The following is a 22,966-nucleotide window of genomic DNA, read 5'->3' as shown; positions in this document are numbered from 1 at the left end:
TGAAAATATGGAGATTATGTGGTGGCTTTTTGAGCGCCGCTGGCGGGGATGGAATTTTTGATTGGCTGCACACCTGCAGCATCTGGGGCATCGCCTCTCTGTTCATCTTCATTCATGCAAATATTCCTGCTCGTTTTCAATAAATTTTTTGGCGCGCGCTCTTGCACATAAAAATGCATTGTAACCACTTCACAATTTCCCCACCCCCAGCCATCGAACAGCCAATGGTCCATATTATTTGCATAGAACAATCGCCTGCAGGTTGCAGGTTCATCCCACCCAAAATCTCTTCTCCCACCCAATTCCATTCCCATTGGCAAAACCATATCATCGTCGGCGTCATCAAGTGGAAATCTGCAAGTGCCTGCAAGGAATATTAAAAGGTTGCCAGGCAAGACGGCTGAGTTAAATCGGTTTTATGTTCCCTCCTCACTGTTAGGCAATGAATAATTGTGCAAAAATAATAATAATAACGCGGAATAGCAGAATTATTAAAATAAAATCCAAAAATACACAAAGGTACACCTGTAAAGTGTAATTTGTACAGGAAAACGAAAGAATTCTTTTTCAAAAGTGTGTATCTGAGAATTTAATAGCCCCACATAATGCATATATAAATTACAAATTTGCAATAGAAGATAAAAGTGAAATAAATTGGGTGATTCATCATTTAAGATAAATAGACATTTTCAAGGGAATTTATCATTTTTTTTTTTTAATAAAAGATGAATTGGATACAGGTTCTTATGCATTTTTGTAGTCTTTAATACATGATTTTCAGTAAAATTTTAAAAGTTTTTAGTACTATTCATCCGATTATTAGGCCCAAACGTACTATTTTGGCCAGAAAGTGACCGCTGCGACCAGTAGATTCCATTTAAGACTGGCTTTTCGCTTCGAAGGCTCGCTGCAATAATTTCGCCACGGTTCGCTTCGTTTGCGTTGAACCAAGTTGGGGTAGGAGGCAGTAAGGGGGTAGTGGGGGGGGGGCAGGTCCTTCGAGGACATGAAGTTGAAGCAGCGCACAGACTGAGTAAGAGATACACCCACGCAGGGACAACAATGCATGTGGTATCCACTTTCAGCCCTTCACCTGCCATCCGGCTACCTTTATCCTTGACGTCCGTGTGCCTGTGTACGTGTACACGATTCCACCATTTATCCCTGCGTCATGTACTTTATACGCCCACGCCACTTTCTCCTCCCTTCGCCATCTCCTCTCGCCCCACTTTGTGCTTTCTCCGCCTTTCCTCCTTCGCAGAGCTCTTATTTTTATTTTCGTTGCATTTATTATTCAATGCGGTAGCTCCAGCTCACTTGTTTGTCTTCCCCGTGCAAAAGTGTCTGTGTATGTGTGTGTTATTTTTTTTTTTTTTTTGCAATGATATCTTGCTCGACTTAATGAAGATAAAGCGATTTTTATTGCACTGCAGCAGCTTCAATCGAGTTTAGTTTTTGTTTATTTTTGCTTTGCTTTTTTTTCGCAGCTGATTGCTTGTCCTTGCTTTTCTGTACCTCGTTTTCCATTTACTCGTCCTGCAGCAGCATTGTTGCATTTTTGATGTTTTTATTGCAATCTGGGCTGGCTTCCAAAATGCTATGCCATACTTTATCGCAGCAGGTCCTCCATATCCTGCCGCCCTCCACAGTCTCTGTCTGTGTGGCATTCCCTTCTATGTCTGATTTTTCCCATTCCAGTTGACAGGCGGCCATCGTCGGCTTTTCTTGTTACTCATCTTGTTTATGGTAAATAAATTATGCGTGATTTTTAGACAAGTTCCCTGCGGCTGCCGGAGCACAAAGATGAAAATGAAATGTGTTGAGGCAGCAGCAGCAAGCTGGAAATGGGAAAAGGGGAGTGGCGGAAAACTGTCCCGCCCCAAAATCCGTTTCCCCTCCCTCTTCCCATCAACCCCACAGCTGTGGTAAGCATAAAAAGCTGCTGATATGCACAAGCCAAAAAGGGAAAGGAGCTGCTGCTTCTGGGCTTCTGCTTCGATGGCTCGAAAGGAAGCGAGCACAGCACATCCTGCCATCCTGCCATCCTGCTATCCAACTATTCTGCCATTCTACCATCCTGCCATTCGTGGAGCCCAAGATGCAGATATGCAGCATCAACAAATTTATAATGAGCTGCGCCAACGTCAACGTCTTCGCCAACATTTTCGCAGGATTTGTTCGGCGCAAAGTGCAGTGCTGCAGCACTTCAAAAGTCATGGCAAACAAACTTTTAATGACTTATTTCGGGTTCAGTTACACGAGTGAAGCGGCGATTGATTCCGGCAACACTTGACGTATTTATTTTAATTAAATTTGCAATAAATCATTGTCCGAGGCTCGTTAAGGAGTCATTTCAATACGGTAATTATTATGGAAATATGCGAGGGGAAGAGCAAATTTGCCCCGTAATGTATGCTACACTTTTCACGCAAACCGAGATGTAAGCAATCAATGAGGATCATCAGTGGATGGGTGGTTGGCAAGTTGGGCGGTTGCATGGCTACGCCATTTCCTGTGTATGTGTGCGTGTGTGTCCGGCATGTAATCGTTACAATTTCCGACATATGCTCATATGCATGAGCAGGCCAGCAGTACCCAGGAGCAGCATATCCTTCCTTCTGCCTCTTCGCTCCTTCCTTTGCGGCTTTTTGCATTGGGCAAAAAAAGGGTTTACTTCTCCACGGCATTCTCCCTTCCGCTTTTCGCCCTACTTTTCACATTATGTCCGTAATGGATATTACGCGTTAAGCCGGAATTTTTCATCCTGCATTGTTTGCTAATTGCATGGGCCGACGAAAAAGTGTAATGTTTATAAAGAACCCCGAACTCAACATGTCCATTCATTCAGAATCTCATTTTCTTCGCAATTATGATTACCCTATAATATTATTAAATTAAATAATCTGTTTTACATACATACCAATCATGTGTAATAAATAATATGGACCCATAAGCCATCGATTTAATTTGTATTAAATATATGCATTAAGATATATTTATATTCTTATTCACGAAAGGCATTGAATGCTATTGTAAATACAGAATAGTAAATGGTAGAATTATGTATAAATAAAGGGGACTTCGTAGGACTTTCTTTATTGTTTAAAAATTTATATATTTTTGGTTACTTATACTCAACCATATATGCTCGGTTTTAAAAAGGACAAAAAAGGCCGTAATACTGGATGTTTACTGTGCGCCGTGCAAAAGGTGGGTCATTGGCCACTGGACACGCAGGCTTAATTTCATTTCAGGGCTTTCACGTTGAAATTAATTTAGCGGACCAAAATGAAAAGAGCTTAAAATTGTACAGCTCAAAATTGTGCACGTTTCTGTCGCCGCCCCCTTTCGACCTCATTCATTTGTTTTGCATTTGACGGAAATAATTTATGATTTAATTCGAGAAAAGGTCGCGCGCTGCTGCCAGCCCCAAATTGCGATCTTAATTCAATTTGAACGGAAATTTAAATGCACTTTGTTCTTGCTCACGTACAATTGAAATTGAATTACGTTATTGATCGGCCATCTCAGTCCCAAAATTTCACACTCCTCTATAAACGAACACTTGATGCCGGACGGAGCACTTGAGAGACTTTTTTTTCGAGCGACTCAGATAGCTTAAATTAGCCACTCGAGTTTATCGATGAGCCGCAATTTCCCAGCAATTTTCACGCAATGCCAAGAGCACAAAACAAAAAAAATTGGATAGCCCGGGGAATATCTCAAGTGGCTCTGGTGTTCTCTGGGTCATTGCCAAGGGACAACGCTGGTATCTCGTCGAGCGTTTACCAGCCCGCCGGGAAATGCGAACCAGCCGCAGGCGGTACAATAAAAATGGGCGGGAAATTGAACAAATTTGTCACTCGGCGAGACAATGGGCTAATGGTTCAAGGGCTGACCAAAAAATATGCGGCAATCAATCAATCAAAATGCCCAATCCATATTGGATGAGCATCCGCAGTATATGTGTGCTTGAAACGATAAGCGAAACTACACAGGAAACAATATAAGTATCTATCATCAAGTCGTAGAAAGAACTAAGTACTTTATAGGAAAGTTACTTCAACAAAACTTATAGCCAGCCTTTTTCGTATGAAAGTCGAAATCTCACTGAAGCTACATTCTTTAGTTTTTGCAATAATTTAAACAAATAATACAATATTAGATTCTGTATAATATTTTATGAATATTGTGTGTACATAAATTCAACGAGATTAACACATTTTCGCATATATGTTTGTTTCTGAAGTCTCGACTCTTCATTTACTCGATTTCAGACTAACTATGTTCGTTTTGCGCATAAATCTGTTTCCACAGAATTCGGTTATTTGTTCCAGGGCCTATCCCAACTGATTCAACATTGCGAGCAATAAAAATAAAATTGTGCAATATTTTCATGCAGCGCACAAAATTCAGTGTTTGGCAGTGGCACGCCCACTTCAACGCCTCTGCCCACGCCAAATATAGAACAGTGTTTTTTTTTTGTTTTTTTTTTTGCCATCCTCTTTTTGTTTCGTTTTCTTTCGCAGCTTATTTGGGAAAAGCTTCTTTCACTGATGTTTTCTGTTTTCCGATTTCGGCTCCCCATTTGCCACATGTACGTACGAGTACTTTCCGCCGCAAATATTTGCCATTTTTCGCTGTCGGTTTTGTCGGTTAATGCGGGCATTATGTCAGCTTTCCAAATTGTTTATTCGCGCATTTCGAATGGAGTGGGCTGTGCTCCAAACCTCCCCTTTAAACCCCCCCTTTAAAACCACCCACATACCCCTAGCTGGGTGGTAATGAACCACAAGTTCTTTGTGCGGCATTTGAACCCCGCATGAACCTCCGGAATGCATGTGCAAAAAAAAATGCAGCTAAATATGCCTTTGGTTTAATTGCGAGATAATCCCACATTCGGACTTCTGTTTAGCATGCCGCCATGAAATATGCAAACTCTTATCGCCGACACTCAATAAACAGTTAAAAACCACGCAGAGCGGAAAATGAAACGAAAATATGCTGGGAAAACGATGGACCTGATGTGGGTGGGTGGCTGGTCGGGCTGGTCTCCGCCTGCTGCCATGCGATAATGTGTATAATGAGCGGTACACTTAAACGAGGCGCCAGATAAAAACGAGTCAAATATGACGCAGAAAACCAGACACTGAAAAGAGACAGACGACGCGCGAAAAGGGGAGACAGAAGGTGAGGTCTGCAGACAGACAACAAAGATAAAATTGGAGGCAACAAAAAAAAAATGAAGAGCGGAAGGGGGGCAAATGGGGCGACACAGGAACAAAATTGCCAGAGTAGTAATGAGCAAAATGTCCAGTTAACCCCCGTTTAGTCGAGTGCTTTGAACCCTTTGGCTGGGTCATTAGCAAGGGTGTAGCCCATCCCCACCACCCTCTTTTTAACCACCCACACACATGCTTTTGTCTCTGCACATCACCCACGTGACTTGGCGTTATTAGATCCATTATTGTTTATGATTTGCATGTGAGCAGCCAACCAAATGGGAAAATGGCGAGCAGACGCAGCTGCCATATTTATTTTCCACTTAAAGGCTTAGAGACAGGCGTTTTCTTTTTCGTGATACTAAAAGGACACATGCACAATAATTGCATTGTTTCATGAGTAATTTTGTCATTACATTGAATTCCTTTCAAATAACAAACACAATTATTTAAAAAAAAAAACCATAAGCATGTGACTAATACTAATAATAGCATGATGATATTTATTTTAAGCTTTAAACATTCAAATGTATGTCTTTCTTATTAAATAAAAAAATCAAAATATGCAAGTATTAAATTTATTTTAGTGCAGACAGTGGGTCACGTAGAACCAACAATGTAGTTTTTAATGGCGAAATGGCTTTTCACTGCAACGAAATGTAACTGACTCGAACATGAGTTTTCCATTCAGTCACATGCAAGTCCTTCGAACTGTTGTCCTGGTCAGTGGGACAATCTGTGCACCACCCCCCGCTACCCTTGCCCCTTAACCCATGCACGCCCCTGGCTGTGCTCCACTTTGAGCGTCTCTTGATTAACCGTTTCACAGTTATTAATGGCTTCTACAGTCGGCGTCTGTTTTCCTTTTTTTTGCACATCTACAGCTCGTTTACAGTGTGTTTTGTGTTTATGTGTTTATGTGTCACATGCTGTACATCTGCCTTCTCACTTCCACACTCGTGCAGCAGCAGCAGTTCAAACAACTTTGGTTTGCTTAAAGCGGTTCCCTCATTTTTACGCTGCCATTTTGTTGGTATTCACTATGCTGACCCACCGCAAGCGTATGTGCACAGAAACAAAAAAATCGACCGTAATGCGATTTAAACATGGATATTTAAGTACTAAAAGAAATGTTTAGTTAATCGAATCTATAGCAATTCCGGGAAGAGCATATATTGCAGCTTTCATGATTTTTGCATTTTACAGCTAGCTCTTTGCAATTTGTATTATTTTTCTTGCAGTGCATCTACTTTGTATCTCCGTCAGTTCTCCACCCGCCACGTCCAGCTCGTGCTATTTGCTTTTAATTTCCACCGTTTTCTGCACATCATTCGCGACGACCTCATCGCCACCGCCATCCATCTCTACCATTCACCATTAGAGCCGGGGCATCTGGGTGCCCATCTTTGAACTGGTGGGCGTCTCAATCTCGTATATTAGGGCTAATATTCCGCTGCGTTTGCCGCTGTCGGACGGAATGTTTGTTTGGCTCGCGTCGGTCAGCAGGTTCAAAATTAGCGCTTTAATTTCATTTCGAGAGCTTTGCTCATAAATTTCAATAAATGCCTGAGCTGAGTTCATTCAATGGGTGGGCGAAAGAGAGGCACGAAGACCCTCTTACCCGGTCATTGAGTCTACGGGCAGAGAAAATGCTAATTGAAAATACAATATCATTTAAATTTAAATTAGTTCTCGAACAAGGTCGAAAATGCCACTCACGAGGGGAGGTAAAACTTTTATCGCCACTCAGGTGAAGGTCAGAAAGGGAAAACCCATCATCATCATCATCGTCATCATCCAATGTTTCTCTGTATCTATTGCACTTGTCATAACACAGGCACATCACGTATACGACGAGTATACGGTTGCCAGCGAGCAAAACCTTTTTGCCATTTTACGCCCACTTGCACCTGCCGTTAGTTATCAGAATAAAAGTTTATCATTGCCCAGACCGCCCCAACGGTGGCGCCACAAAATTTTTAACGAACTGGTTTATGCATGAGCTACTTTTGTCGTCCAACATTATGCATTGACAACATGTGGGGAGGCATTTGGGTTGTAGGCCGACAACCTTAACCGACATATGCGGAAGGTACACAGGGAAAAATGAATATTAAATCGGTCATCCATTGGGATGATCATATATCATATATCATAATCATAGAATACTTAACGCTTGCAGTGCACTTTACTTTCACAAACTGTTAGTCTTCACTTTACTTAAGCATTGAATGAAAGGCCTGCCAGAAGAATCCTCGCATTCCTTGCTTACAACAAGTAACTGATAATATTATTTATTTGCATAATAATATTATTATCTCCATTCTAGGCCAGCATATAAGCTCGTCTTAGTTTTGCCCAAGTAAATATGAAACCGTGTCATTCCTCACCACTCAAGTGTTTCCGTTTTCGTTTTCTGGTTTTCAAGAGGATTTTTGTGTTTTCTTTGCCTTTTTTTCTTGAAGCATGTTCACTCACCTTTCAACTCGCTGCATAAATGCATGAGCTTCGTGGGATTCTGCGGATGGGTATGGGCTAGGATGCCCAAAGTGAACCCTTCACCTGCACCTCATTAAGTCAGTCAGTCAAAGTTGTCGCACATTTTGCATTCAGCTAAACTAATTTGCTCTGGTCGAGTGCCACGCCCCCCCCCTGTGTCAACTCTCTAGTGTGACACCTCAAGCACATACACACACACACACATAAACTTACACCCCTGGGGAGAAAACACAAGAAACTTTACAGGTGACAGCCGACTCGGGAAGGAGAAGAAGAAGCTGCTTGGCCAGGACGATAGTTAAAACAGATTCAAGTGGCTCAGTTTTGTTGCATGAATTAAAGTTTGCCCTTCTCCGCTGCGCCACGCCCCCTTCATCTGGTAAGCTAAGTGTTGCCGGCTTTTAGGCGACGTCCCGTCGGATGTCCGTTTCTATAGCGAATTCGTGTTGCGACTGCAAATTAAGCGTTGGGGGCACAGAGAAAGTAGAAATGGAGGTGGGGTTCACAGCGAAATGCGACGCAAAATAACACTTTTTTTTTTATTGCAGTTGAAAGGGCTTAGAGATCCGCCTTCACTAGCTTTTTGTAGCATCCTCCTCGCCACTGGAAATTCCTATCCATTTCTCTCCTGCTTTACGACCAACTGGTTCGATGGTACAACGTGGCGTATGATTCATTTTTGCATGTGTTTCGATTTTCAAAGGGTGGTATCATGGGGGGAGGGGGGCATAAAAGGGTGGCGAGTACAAATTTCCTTTTTTGCTGTCGTTATGGCGCGGGCCATAAAAGAAAAATCGCTGGCGTATTTAAAATGGAAGCCAAACGTAAAATGGATGATTAGCTGTGCGAAAATTCATTTGGCCATAAAAAGCGTTCACTGAACTCGGGCTTGAAGAATTCGCATTTCAGAAAAAATTATAATAAATATCTGTGCATAATGAATTTTAAATTGTAATTGAACATATTTATTAAATGATTTCATTTGTAGCAGCATTCGGTTTATACGCTTTAATAGAAAAATATTGTTTGATTTTAAAGGCAAAAGTTTCTTTTGCGAACAAAAATTAATTACCATAATTGTATTGAGTAAATATGTTATCAATTAATGAAAACGTACTCTTGTCTTAATAGAACAATAGGTTACAACGGAATATAATTTAAATGGGTAAAGGCAACTTGCGATTTATTAAGCATTTAGTAATTTGGTTTAGTTTGTATTATGGTAAATCTAAGGAGCATTAAGGACCCTTGATTCTTGGAACCCATCGACGCAATTTCCTGTTTCAAATCTTTGGGTAAGCCCCAATCCCTAAGCTTTTGGCTCCATTTGGCAGCGTCCAGCTTCAATTAGTCGGCAAATTAGACTACGGCAGGCAAGGGACAAATGAAATTGCTGACCTCAAATCCTGGCCACGCACGCAACAATCCAAGAGGCTGCAGGATATGGGCGAGGATTAGGACTGAGCCTGGGCCCAGACTGAAATCGATGCCAAGAAATGTGCGTGGGAAATGGCAATAGATGGAGAGACTTAAAGGAACGTACGTGTGTGTGTGTCTGTTTGGCCAGAAGCTATTTCTTGTTTTTTGGATTTCCTGCCTTTGAACCGCCGGCTTTCCTTATGCCCAATGCCAGGCTTAGTACAACGATCTGACTGGCATATGGCCAAGGAGCACGGTCACGATCCCGCAGGATAATCATGTAAATTAAATTATGCTTTTCCCATGCATATTAAACTACAAATCGCACGAGGATTACGCCGCCAAGCGAAATCCAACTGGTGCACAAAATAAATGTGTCCTCCCACAAGAAGGTCGACGACTTAGGAGCCAACAACAAGCACTCTAATGAAAATGCTTTAGCGAGAGCTCTTGGGGGTTTCCACCGCCCTCGTCAACTTGTTAGCCCCACTGGCAGCGCCATCTTTTGTCATGACGTTGATGGAATTAAAATAATTTCTCTTGGCAATTTTCCTCGTTTTCCTTGCGTTCACCTTTCCTAGCTAAATTGTGGCTTTTCCGTCTGCCGCGGCACCTGAGTGTCTGTGCTTAACCCACTCTCGTCGCCCGTTCACCTTAACCCGCCGCAGTGCCGCAGATTCCACGCCCATTTTCCTGATTCAACAAACTATCAGCTGCGATTGAACGACTTGGTGATGGTGATGAGGTTGTGACAGCGAATTTGTGACACTGTCGCATGCTTCTGGATTGCAATACACAGGACGAAATAGAGGTATGTGAGGAAACTCCAACTTAAATGTGCATATTAAATCAAATAATTTAAAAGGACTAACAAAATTCCTTTAATTACGGTTAATAATATTAACACTGGTTTTCATTTTCATTGCTCTCTTTTTTATTTGCCATGTGCACTATATCTGTTTGCTAGTGGCGTGGCTGAAAATAGCGCGGAATGGCAACAATAATGTGAACGGGAAAACCGGGAAGCGGACTAAAAACAGCCAGCGATGCGTTTGCGGTCAGCTACAAAAATAGCAGGAGAATAGCAGAATAGCAGGCAGCGGGCAAAAAGTGACGTCCTGGGCCGACTGAAGGAATTGGGTCAACTGCAACCGCCAGTTGGCAGCAGCTGCGGTTGCATAAACTCCACGCTCCCAGCCCGTCCGATTGCCGTTAAAGAAGGAGAAGGAGCTGAAGGCTGGATACGAATTTATCACCTCCATTGCATAAATTGATAAGCAATTTCCAGCAGCTGACGCGGAGGAAGCAACTTAAATGCAATTGCCGCACGGGTAATACAAAATACGCCATAAATTTCCAGCTAATAAAGCAAAGTGCAAAGGGGCAGGAAACTGTGAATCGGGTGGATTGAGTAGCCTGACCAAATGAAATATTCATGGGCTGGGGGTAGCTGGACCATCGGATCGTTCCACCTGATGACAGTGTGGCGGAAATTTAATTTATTTACCCCGCCCGACCAACCAATCGACAGCAGCCGTGTCGAATGTATCTTGCAGATACACATTGCCGCTCATTGAGTGCCTGTCTGGCCTATTACTTATATCTTTTTTTTTTATCGACGCCAATGCCAAGGCGCAATTTGTTCGTGTTGTAATCATCAATCGCTGGCTGAATGGTCAGACGAGTCAACACCACCAATCAATTGCTATAATCATAAATGGCTTATCAAGCCAACGAGACGAGAGAGGAAATGGGGAATTTGCCTGGTCGTACGCATTGCCAATATATATACGTATTTCGCTCAGACATTGACACACGCCTGACTGAATGACTGAACTTCTGAGGACACTGAAGAGCTGTAAGCCTTGGCCTCCTGGTCTTCTTACTCGTGCCTTCCAGCTGCCCATCAGCAATCTGGCGAGCATTGCAAATGTGTTAAAGTCTCAAGGATTTCGTGTACTTCTCGGAAAAAGCAAAGCGAGCAACGGAAAATCTCAGCCAAAGTGGAAGTGGAAGACAAGACACAGCTAGTTTGAGTGCTGCTGCACTCGAAAGTTTGCCCCATAAGATATTCTCTTTTTGCGAAGAATTGAATTTCCAGTTCCTCCTTATTTCATTTACCTGCGAACACTTTGAGCTCAAACAAAAAAGGCTTTAGTATTAAATAAGTTTCAATGGAATATTTAAAAAGTGATGCAAGTTTATATGGAATTTACAAGTTTTTGCACACTTTTTGGTTCGAGTGTGGCTTTCCCTATCATCCATCCATCCATCGGTGTGTTTGTCATTCGCCTCAGGCGCAATCAGTTTCAAATTTTGCGTAGTTTACTTTTTACATTTCAAGCTGAAAATTGAACAACCAGCGGGGGAGTCGAGGAATTGTGTGAGAAGGGGCAGACCAGCACACACACACACCACACAACCCCCCCCCCCCCTCCCAAAGGAATTTTTCCGGGGGAAAACTATCCGGCAGTAATCGATTGAGAGAGAGAGAGAGACACTGGCGGTGAAAGGAAGTCAAAGTCATTGGCGGCACTCTGCGGGAGATGTTTGTCGTGCACTTGCAAATCGAATTTATGGCCAAGGGACTGAAATGGATGTGCTTCAAGGATCTCCAAGGTGCTGCGATGGCAGCAGGAGCAGCATCCGCATTAGCCGGCCCTGGTGCAGCTGCTCCCAAAGCGAAACGATATCGTATAGCCCACATCCAACATCCGCATCGAAGCCAATTTGGTTCCATCGTTTTTTAAACTTTCGCTAAATTGAATTTTTTATTACGTAAATATTGAAGTAGCTGCGAGTCATTGTGTGCGCGTTACTCTCTCCTTTCTCCTTCGGTTATCCCTATCCTACTTTCTCGCATACTTTCTCCACCTCGCGTTTCTTAGTGTCCGACATTTGCCTTTTGATTTTCGCACGAACGCCCACGACAAAGTGCTGGCGCCAAAAAGTATGCTATAATATTTAAAGCTCACGCAAGCAAGCGAATTCTACTTGTCGCTGCTTCTTTTCTTCTTTGCAAGGGAATGGAATCAGTACAAAATGGGAAAAATGACATCGGGGCATTAAAAGAATCTTCATTACAGTTTTAATATAGTCAATATCAACTATTACCTAAAAAAAAATATAATTCAAGCTATGTGCACATCATACTTCTAGAAACCTAAATCAATTCTTTTAAAGACTCATGCCTTTCTTTGTAAATTAGATATGAACTTGTGAAAATAAAAGAATTCTTAATGACTGATATGTATTATTTTTTTGTGTGTATTTTTTCCTTTCGCAACTTTGTGCGATTTTTATTGGCCAGCAAAGCAGCACCACAGCACGCAGCTGTGCGATGAATAATAGAAAAGGATTGACCAAACACGAATAATGTAATAGTCGCAAACGTCGACCTTGCCCATCAGATGGCAGCAGTTCAATTAATCGCTAGCCCGGAATACCCGCAATATTCAGCGGTTTCCCGTCGCCGTGCAAGATAAATTTATTTATTTATAAATGCGCTTATCTCGACTGTCCGACCCAGAGAAATGCCTTTGATTTATGGGCCAGCTATTTGTTTCCTTTCTTCTTTTTTTCTCACAACAAAGAAAACCACACAAATATTAAGGGGTGATGGCCAAAACGAAAGCAGCAACATTATTTTTCACACATTCGACTAGGCCAGTAGGTCCATTTGCGAAAGCTAAAGCCCCCAATTAAATGGGAATGCACATCATCAGTATCACAAAGTATTCACGTCATTATCGTTCCCATTGATGGGGCCAACGGTTCCATCGATTTTTATGCTGATTATATCAGCATCATCTTGCTTGGGATTTTCCAAACAATTGAGCCAATATTCTAATTATTTTCACTGCTCGCAGATTTGGCACACAGAATCAAGCGATAAAACGCGTGCGAACTCAAGAGCGGAAAATGTGAAGAGGAAAAGTGGAAAGCTGAAGTGAACAAAGCAAACGGGAGAGAAATTAGTTTGTCGACAAGAGTTGATTGAGATTGAGTTGGTTTTTCGATGGAGTGCCACCATACATACAGCTCATAGCCCTTCAAAACTGAACTGAATAACTGCTGAAAAGTCATCGTTATATGAAGAGTATAACACACACTCATTCTTATTCGGTTTCTGATTCAGATTCAGATTCGCTCCCATCATGTTACGTTTACTACTCTATTTTTTGAAGAGTTTGCCCAGATTGCTGCACATTTCTTGCATATTTCATAACCCTTTTGTGCTTTGGAAAAATAATGAATTTTACTCGCTATTCGCCGCTGTTGTTGCTGATGTTTGAGTGCATTTTAGATACGTTGGCCAGGCCACTTTTATTGTTGCTTTTCGCGATTTTCCAAAAAAGGGGCGTTGGGCCCCCAGCGTTTGTCCCTCAATTTTCCATGCTCCATTCCCGCTCACCACCATTTCCCATTATCCGTTTGCAGTTTCCTGCTGACTTTGCCATTGACGCTGGTTGTCCCCAGTTGCCAGCGGGAAAATTGCAATTTAATTAAGCTGCTCGACTCTGCTCAGTTTACTATCCACGCCCCGGCAAATTCCCCACTTTACCATGCAATTTTTCGGGTCGCAGTTCAAATAATTTCGATCGTCGAATGTGCCGCCTTTGAAGTGCACAATTAAAAGCATACTCTAAACTATAAACTCGCTAGAGGACAGTCTGGAATGGCAACAAGTCCACTTTTATGTTTTCAGCTTACCTGTAACGATAGGAAAAATGGAGGAAAATTTGATTTTAGTTGCTTTTTCTCATCGATAACTTTTCTAATAAGCTAGAGGTAATGGTTTAAGGGTGAGGTCCTTTTTTTTTTTAGGTAACATATTTGCCAAATTGGCTTGAAGTTGGCTTAATATTATTCCATTATGGCAAAACAATTTGCTCGGATTTCCTCGAATCTCCTTGGATTTGCCAGAATTTCAACGTATTTCTTACAAACATTTCGCGCTGTTCATCAAGTGTCTGAATACGTTCCCCCTTTTTCTCATCCATCACAGCGGCGCATACATCGACCTTTTGCATATTTTTCTCGCTTCGGTTTCAATATAAACAAATTTTATTTCATAGTCCCTCCACTCTTGGAAGAAAAAAAAAATAAATAAAGAAAAACATTGAGGCACAACCAACTGTTTGTTTACGCTGTGCGCATTTTATTTTTGGATGAGTGGAAGAAAAGAATCACAACGTAGTACAGATAAATTCTTGACTCTTTCTACACGGTATGTGTTTGTACGCATTTCTCGCATTGCTCGCCATATGTTGAGCCTCAATTGATTGCGAGTTCCATAAATGCCATCCAGACATCCATCTATCCATCTCCATCCATCTAACCAGACTTCAACTTCAATGCGAAAAGTTTCAGTGGGACATTATACTAATCGATGCTCCAGGGAGCAGCACTTAAACCACTTAAAAACTTTAAATTGTCTTATCGGTCGTCAGCAGCGATAGAAACAAATTCAGTGGACAGCAACAAAAACTAGCCTCAATTTCAATATACGTTCAAATAAAGGGTATAAAAGGGGAAAAACCGAAGAAACTTGTTCGCTCCAAAGTATGCAACACACAAAGGGGATTATCCTGTTTGTATGTTAGTTAGAGATGAGCACGTGACTTGTTGGCCTTAAGTGTTCATGTTTTGACAAATTAATTTGAAAACTCTTACAGTTAAGGTTTCATATTTAGTTGGAAGTTAGAGATATTAAAGGCAAAATAAGGACCTCAGTTTTCATCGGACTGTCACCTCTATCGTGCGTGTCTGGTTTTCAAACAATTGGAAAAATTAGTGCAAATGGCCGTGCTAGACGAACAAAAAACAATCTACAAAAAAAAAAACGACAGCGAACAATGCTGAAAAACTCGGTTTAAAATGAATGGACAGCGGGAATTGGACAGCGGAAAACTCGCAAAAATGTCATTTGAAAGTGTCCACAAACGGGAATACCCGCCATTGTGAAAAGCCAACCAATTTTGGCGAATAGACGATGAGTTTGGGGTAAAAACCAGCTGAAACAAAGAACCAACGCCACCACAGAACAGACAGAAACTGACTGAGTTTTCCACCCGTTTCCACGTCCCTTTTCCACTATCTCGCAAATGATGACAAATCACACACGCAGACTCATGTAAATAAAGTTATTCTGTGGCGAAATTAGAACAACGCTGTGGAAATTGGGACTAAAGTGTCGCACTTAATTACATTGGGACCACAATCATCAGAAGATACAAACGCCAACACCACTGAAACGATTCTATTGCAACTCACAAAATAATCAGCTCCTAGAACTTGTGTACTACAAGTTTTTACGCCAAAAATGCAATAAAAAGTTTTCCATTGCTTTCGAATGACAAATAAAGGATAAGAATGCAGAACGCTAATATATCTGCAAACTTCAGATAAGCTGTATCTTTCGAGTACTGGATGACTTCAAAAGCATTATTCTATGCATTTCCAGGATCCATTGTTTTCTTGCAGGAGTTCATCGTCCTTGCCATCAATTAGAGTAGGAAAAAGTTTCAAGTCCCAGCCAACAATATTCTAACTACCCAGAAGAAGTTCCGTTTTCATTCCTCAATTGCACACGGAGAAAAAAAGTTTGTATTAAAACTATGATAAAATATGCATGCTTGCTTTAAAGGGATACTAAGGATACGTATACTTTTATTAATATTATTGAAAAGGAGTAGTTGTTTTTTTTTTTAATTGCAGCCCTAGATCTGCACTTTTTTGCTCTCTCTTACCCAAGCAAAGGGTAATTTTTCTCCTCTGATTGGAGTAGTTTAATTTAAATAATATATACAGTTTTGTGAGTATAATTTTCTATTGCTGTTCACCTTATGCAGACGATAGTTTCTGCTCCTCGGGTGCCTCCATTGTTATTGGCATGCCGAGGAGCTGGGCTTGCGTGCTAAATTACCTTCCTGGCCAGCAGGACTCGCGTTTCCTGTTCCATTTTCTGCTCCTTGTCTGGCGGGAAGCTTCGTTTGCGTTATTAATACAGTTCCGTTCTAACCCATTTTGTGCTCGGGCACAAGAAATAGTGGCTTCTCCGCCATTTCATTCTTTATCGATTTTAGCATTTCACCGATTTTTCTTTGTTTCTTATTTTCTTTTTTTTTTTTTTAAGACACACCCTCAGTGGTCGTAAATTATGCAACCTAGTGGTAAGCAGCTCGCATGATGTTTTTGGCCCGCAGCCCAGATTTACGGCCACCAACTGTCCAGACTGGCAATTAAAACTTACGCTTCCGCCTCGGGGCGTTCGCTTTGATGGCCGGACGGATGGTGCTCCACCAAGGGCCTTGGATCAGGAGTCGCATCAATCAAATTATACCTTTGAGCCGGAGGACCAACTTTGCCGAGCCGATTTTCCCAATTAGCGCGAACAGCGTAGAGTCCTTGCCCGCCAGCCTCTTCAGCCGATGAGGCCAGACTGTTTGAAATGGGCGCAACGAAAAGTTGCAGATTTAATTAAAACGAATTTAAAATTCAATGAGCGTAACTTTTTTTCGCTAACACAAAACCGAAATCAAAGCTGTGCTGGTCCAAATTCATGTATGCAATATCTTTTTACACGGGAAAATATAAGATACTCAAATAAAATGAGTTGTAATAAAAAAAGTTTTTTCGCATAATATACCCGCAACTACTATTAAAATATTTGCACTAAATAAATCAGTTCCAAACCAGAGATTTCGTTCTTTCGCATAATGAGTTTTCTTAGAATCAACAGGGAAATTTGTGGCAAATTGTGGAAAAACGAATCGAGGGAAGGAAAACAAACCAGTTGAAAAAACAGAGCGGAAACGTCCTAAACGAAACGAAAATGGAAAAGGGAAAATTACAAGAGGAGTAAATTAATTTCGGCGGTAAAGGATTTTCCAGTCATTCTCTCACTCGTCGTCGTCTCTGTTTTTGGCCTTTGTGAGAGGACCTGGTCAGTAAAAGGACTTCGGGGCTGGCCACAAGCTCCTGGGCTCCCTAATTGCCCCCGAAAAGTGGAAAGGACGGGGACGGGGGAAATTGCATGGCGGAAATGGAAAATGAAGCACAAGAAGCGAACTGTAATGAGTTCGATGAAAGGATCTCGCGGCGACTTTTTAATTGAACCCGCTTGCTCCTCTCTTTCTTGCTCACATGGTAACTCTTTGCAATTTGTCAACGTTTCTGGTGGCAATTTCCGCCTCATGCTTTGCCGGCTTATGCCTTTCGATCATCGTGAGCCTTTTAAACTAATTGAGTTCATGTTTTATTAATTGGCCGACTCAAAGGAGCAGTCAACCGGGTCCAGACACGCTTTTCCGGCTACGGCTCGGTCTCGTAAATAAACGATTAGCATAGGGGACACACACGCACGCATGCAACAAAATTTGCCGGAGCATCAAAAATGTTAGGTGAAGTGGAAAGAGTCTGGAAAATCCTAGTACCACACTACTAGTGAACCCGTTGACCCTTAAAGCTGGAATGAAGTCGACGAGTTCCCACATTAACTGTTCGGCATAAGGGCCTTTCCTGGCCAGCCTGCTTGTGCAACGCACAATTCAATTAGCCAAAACTAATCCCAGTGCCCAACTCTTTCCAGTTGCCGTTTCCGGTACCTATCATCTATCATCTGTAAGCCAGCTCCAAAAAGGTATCAACTCTCCCGCACACTTAGCCCAATTGCAATCATAGTACAGTTGCACACTGGGCAAAATTAGTCAGAAAATGGATTATAAAAATTATAAAAATATGGTACATTATCAAAGTACAAAGATAAAAACTTTAAATTATGTAAAATATTTTTTATCTAAGCTGCACAATTTTTCTTGTTGTGCAAAGCAGTCGTTTAATTCGTTTTTTTTTTTTTTTTTTTTGAGTTCCAAACCCAAGGTAATAGAAAAAAGGACAAACATGCAGACACACAGTCAAGTGCTGGGCAAAGTTTTTGCTCCTCCTGGAAAAGTTTTCGAGCGAACAGCTACAAATACAAACTGATGGCCAGAATGGAGCCATCAAAGCAGTCCACTATCCCTGCTCCTTTCTCCGAGCCATTGGCTTTATGCATATTATGTTTTCCGGCCCCTCACTCTTCGCCTCTTATTTGTCTGTTAGCCTAGTTCTCATTTTGTTGTTTTGATTCTGCCCGCCTAGAAAACATTTTCTACAAATTGAATATCATTTGCAGCAGCTGTGAGCTTTTCCCGGCAGTTTCCCCTTCCATCTGCCCTTTTTCGATGTGCTCCTACCTTCCAGTTTTGTGTAGCGACCTGGGAAAATACTTTAATTACTTTTAGTCATCGGGGTGCGCCCACCTGCTCTTGGACCCGTTTAACGCCTTTCGTTTGGCAATCAAATTGAAAAGTTCAACTGCAAAAAGGGACCAACACTCTTTTCAATGTCCTGCGCGAGGGATACCAACTCGAAGCCCCAAAGGCCGAGCCGACCACCCACTCCATTCAATTGAGTCGACCGAGCCGGAACGTTGTCGAAATATTAACAAGTTGGGCACAAATATTCAAGAGGTTTTGGGTTGGGTGGTTTCGTTGAAGGACCCTCCTCCTCCATCCTGTCGACGTTCTCCCCCACTGCACTTGACAGGAGACACGTGTAAAAAAAAGGTAACCCCAAGCCAGGTGTGGAGTTTGGGTATGCGGTATGCAAGGGATCTCATTTGGGTGCCACTTGGCCTTTGGCAACATGCATGCGCAGGGGTGAAAGGTCCTTGTCCTTGCCCGTTACATTTACATGTTCCCTTCGATGGCAAATGGTATTTGAACATCCAGAAAATTTACGAAATTCACTCTTTACACTACGAACTTTGTCACTCTGAATAAATTCGACCCTTTTACCTCAAGATATTTTCGAAAAATTGGCACAGCAGGTGCATGTTATGGAAAATGCATATACAGCATGCGAATCAGTGCAACGCATGTGAGCAAAAATCAAATTGTCTGTTTACAATGTACGTTTTGAATGAAGTAGAAAAAAAAAAACAGTAATGAAATATACATGAATTTACCCAACTGTGGTTAATGCTTCTCTCAGAAGTTTATTCTGCTCTCTAGTATTGTTTTTCTTTGTTATACACACTTGAATTTACTTTCCGGAGCAGTGCTTCTAAATAAATAGATGCAGAAAGTGTACAAAATACGTTTAGCATAACAAATTGAATTGAATTCCCCGAGCGAGTGTCATTGATGGACTAACAAACCCACACAAGCACACACACACACACACAGGAAGGATAATAGAACTAGGCCGGAAGTTGCCGGCAAAGATCTGTAGTCATCAATAAACCATAATCAGCTTAGCAAACTGGACATCAAACTGCCAGGGAATTACGATGTGACATTAGCAGTGAACAAAGAGTTTGTTTCATCTCTCGACGGGCCAACGGGTCGCATTAAAGTTGCGCATACGCCTCGTGTGGCATACGCAATGCAATTAAGGCAGGGTTATATAAATGGCAAACGTTGTTTTGTCAACATCGTCATTTAAACCCCCCCCCCTCATATCATCGCCATGGTACACACTCCCCCTTAAGCATATGCTAATTTTCCTGTTTGATGCAAGCTCTCCAGCAAGAGGTGACTCAATAGCTGGGGAGCCAGTGAATGAGCAACTGAATGAATTTCAAGCACGGTTCTTGCTCTCTGGCTTAATATGCCAAGCGATAACATTTGTGGAGGGTGTTCCACGGTCTGGTATCTTGGTTACTACACTCCGCAGGCAGAATTGATGGGTCTGGGCTGGGCCGGGTGGGGAAGCATAAACTGGGAATGCCAATGGCACACTTTCAGGCCCCCAGACTGCCAGACCATGTGTGAATGTTGATGCGTGTGCACCCGCCTGTACTGAGTATAAGTACCCATATAGACAGTAAGAGATAACATCAAGGCAGCCACGCTAATTGTTGTTGCTTTGTTGACTTTGCCATCGCTAATAGAGATGAGAGCGTGAGTCACGACAATCACTAATGTTTAATTGAGTTTCGAAATTTATTTTCGATATAGTACTTTTGAGAAATTGTCATAAATTTGATTAGCCATTTCCTCTACTCTCTATTGGTTGAAAAATGCGTTGTATTCTCCAATTTTACATGCGTTTTATCATTCCCTTTCGCTTTGCACACCTGTCGAATGTCAACTTTTATCACTCTTCGCCTTCCCATTCTCATCAATCACATTCGAAACGAAACCAGCAAGCACCACAAGCAGCCACCAGCAACCCAAACCCCCCATTTTCCACCTGTTTGTCACCTGCCGCCGGGTGGCTCCTCGGGCAAATGGAACGTGACCATTTGACCAACGTGCCGAGCATTGGGACTCAACAAAATGCGTTAGGAGAAGGGTTACGAGGGGAATCCGATGTTCTTAACGGTTATTGCGTTTTAAGACAGCAAACAGTTCTCGGCTGCCATAAATTCATTGAAAGTGCCTCCGACTCATAATTCAAGATTAAGCTCAAGGAGAATTTGAAAACTTTTCAGCTGCCCACGAACCCACTACCGCTCGACTATTTCCCGGAAAATTTATCAGCTCCGGCGGCATTAAATGGCGAGTGCTTAACACAAATCCAGAACTTTTCCCGCTCCATTGACAATATTTCCATAAGATTTACTATTTTAATATTTACTTTTGGCGCCACAACAAATCGGAGAAATAAAATCTTATGGCCAGTTGGAAATTTCTCTCGCTTTTGAAATCGATGTTCCGGAAATATGGAAAGGGGACAGATGTTCTAGGCAATTATTTTACAGCACGAAAAAAAAGCTATAAGAAGCCATTTCCAATTATTACATTACTACTTTTATTCCTCGTTTGATTTAATAATAGATTCTTCACTATCATATAGGTCAAAGTACATTAATTTGTTTGTTCGGACTCTAAGCAATTGGTAATCACTGACATAAAGTAATATCTAAGTGCTATTAATGTTCCTCGATAAGTGAAATGCAGTCGCTTGGCAACATATATTGATAATTTCTCCCTGTGTCGTTAGTAATTCTAGTTTTTGCCAGAATTGATATACAAAAGCGATACAAGGGAAATTGATTTGCAACTTGAATAGAGAAAAGCGACCACCTCACCTGCCGCACAAAAGAAAATATTTATTTTCGAGATCAGCAATCGGGAGCTTCAAGATTGAGGACAAACCATATGTACATTATTGAGAAGCAGACAAAAATGTTTTTCCATCCCGGAAGCGCTGGGAAGAGGAAAGGAAAACCCAAATCAGAATTCATTTTCCACCTGCCAGCGAAGATAGGAGTTGTGCCAAAAACTGGGCCAGCAAAAAAAAAAAGGGCGATGGAAGTTCGGTTTCAATTTGTTGGAAAATAGAAAATTGCATAATTGAGGGATTCCTCGTTGTGGGAGTCACAAAAGCTAAAAAATAGGAACAAAAACGAAAAAAACACAGCAACTGTGGTTGGGCGCCTCCTGCAGCTCTGATGGAAATTCCCATTTCCACATTTCCCCGCCCGCAACTGCAACTTCCGCCCTTTATTTCTCGCTTTTGTTTCGGCATTGTTTGTGAAATATTGGTCAGCGGTTTTCACTCTTCTGGCCTTTTTTTTCCCCTTCCCCTCTCTTCATCCTGCAGGAATTTTTACCCAGCCAGAAACGAGCAAACGTTATTATGGTTGCCTGCAACGTGAAATATTTGACAACAGTTTCGGGGTTTTGCATTAAATTACGTAATGTTTTGGAAAAGGAACTTCATCAAGCTGTTCGGCGCAGTTGAGGGCATAAATCAAACGAAAAAAAAAAAACCGGGAGAAAACTCAGCTTTTCACGCGGAGGCGCGACTTTCGTGAAAAGCTTCGCTTCCGGGCAGCTTCATCATCATTTAACGCTCGGTGGTCGTCATCTGTCATGAATGCGGATTGCCGTAAGTTGCTCAGTTCGCCATTTATATTTCACTTTAGCTTGGCTTCAGTTCAAGGTCACCTTGATAGCTGCTTAAAATAGAAAATTCACAAAAGAATTTTTAATTGAATAAACCGTGGACACAAAGTACGTAGAATATTTTTTAAATAGCTAAACTTTATATTAAGTATTTTTCCAGACCTCCTCAAGACCGAAGCATCCAACTCCCGTCCGCTTTGCCCGCTCTTTCGATTTAATGAAGCGCATTTCCCTGGCGCAAACTTTGAACTTGAGGCAAACAATGTTCATTATGGACCCATGGAAAACTCAACTCAATCCAACGGGGAGAGAGCAAATGAGATGGGGATAGGCGGGAAAGCCCCCTCGATCCCTCGATGGTCCGCAGACAAAGGCACATAAATTATTAGATGAGGCAAAAGCGTTGCTAAAGACTTTTTATTTGACTTGAAGTTTCCTTTGGCTCATTTCACTTCTCGTCTGCCGCTTATTCGTTTCATTCTCTTGCCATTGCCATTGTGATATCTGGCTCCTAGTGACCAGTTCATTTTTATCATATTTTTTCTCCACACTTTCATAGCTACCAACTTTACCCTATCATCTGTTCTATAACGTTTTTTTCTCATTTCGCACTCCGTCTGTTTCATTCTTGTACGGCTTTTTATGGTTCCTATTCCAAGGCTTAGACTTGTTTGTCAATTTGGCCAGCAAATGTGTTACCCATTAGAAATAAATCCCCTTATAGCCCCTGCCCCCTTATTATCCATTAATGGATGTTCTCAGTTTTTTTCCACTTCTGTTTCACTTTTGACGCACATAAGAGAAAATACAAAGCGCGAATAGCAAAAAGTAAGCTTAAAAGTACCAAAACTTGCTTGGGACTTAAGGCGAATTCCATTAACTAATTGCTATTACACACATACAGAGAGAATTTCTAAATTCTAA

General features: G+C 41.7%; 1 protein-coding gene across 5 annotated transcripts in view; it reads right to left on the bottom strand.

Annotated features, from left to right (window-relative positions):
- hppy (happyhour) overlaps nucleotides 1-22,966 on the bottom strand; it is a 48,456-nt gene that overhangs the window by 15,395 nt on the left and 10,095 nt on the right. The gene's annotated exons all lie outside the window — the stretch shown is intronic.

This window comes from Drosophila melanogaster, chromosome 2R, assembly GCF_000001215.4.
Source record: "Drosophila melanogaster chromosome 2R".
In the NCBI taxonomy this organism is placed as follows: Eukaryota; Metazoa; Arthropoda; class Insecta; order Diptera; family Drosophilidae; genus Drosophila; species Drosophila melanogaster.
Note: the sequence above shows the minus strand (reverse complement) of the source record. Positions and strands in the feature narration are given on the sequence as shown.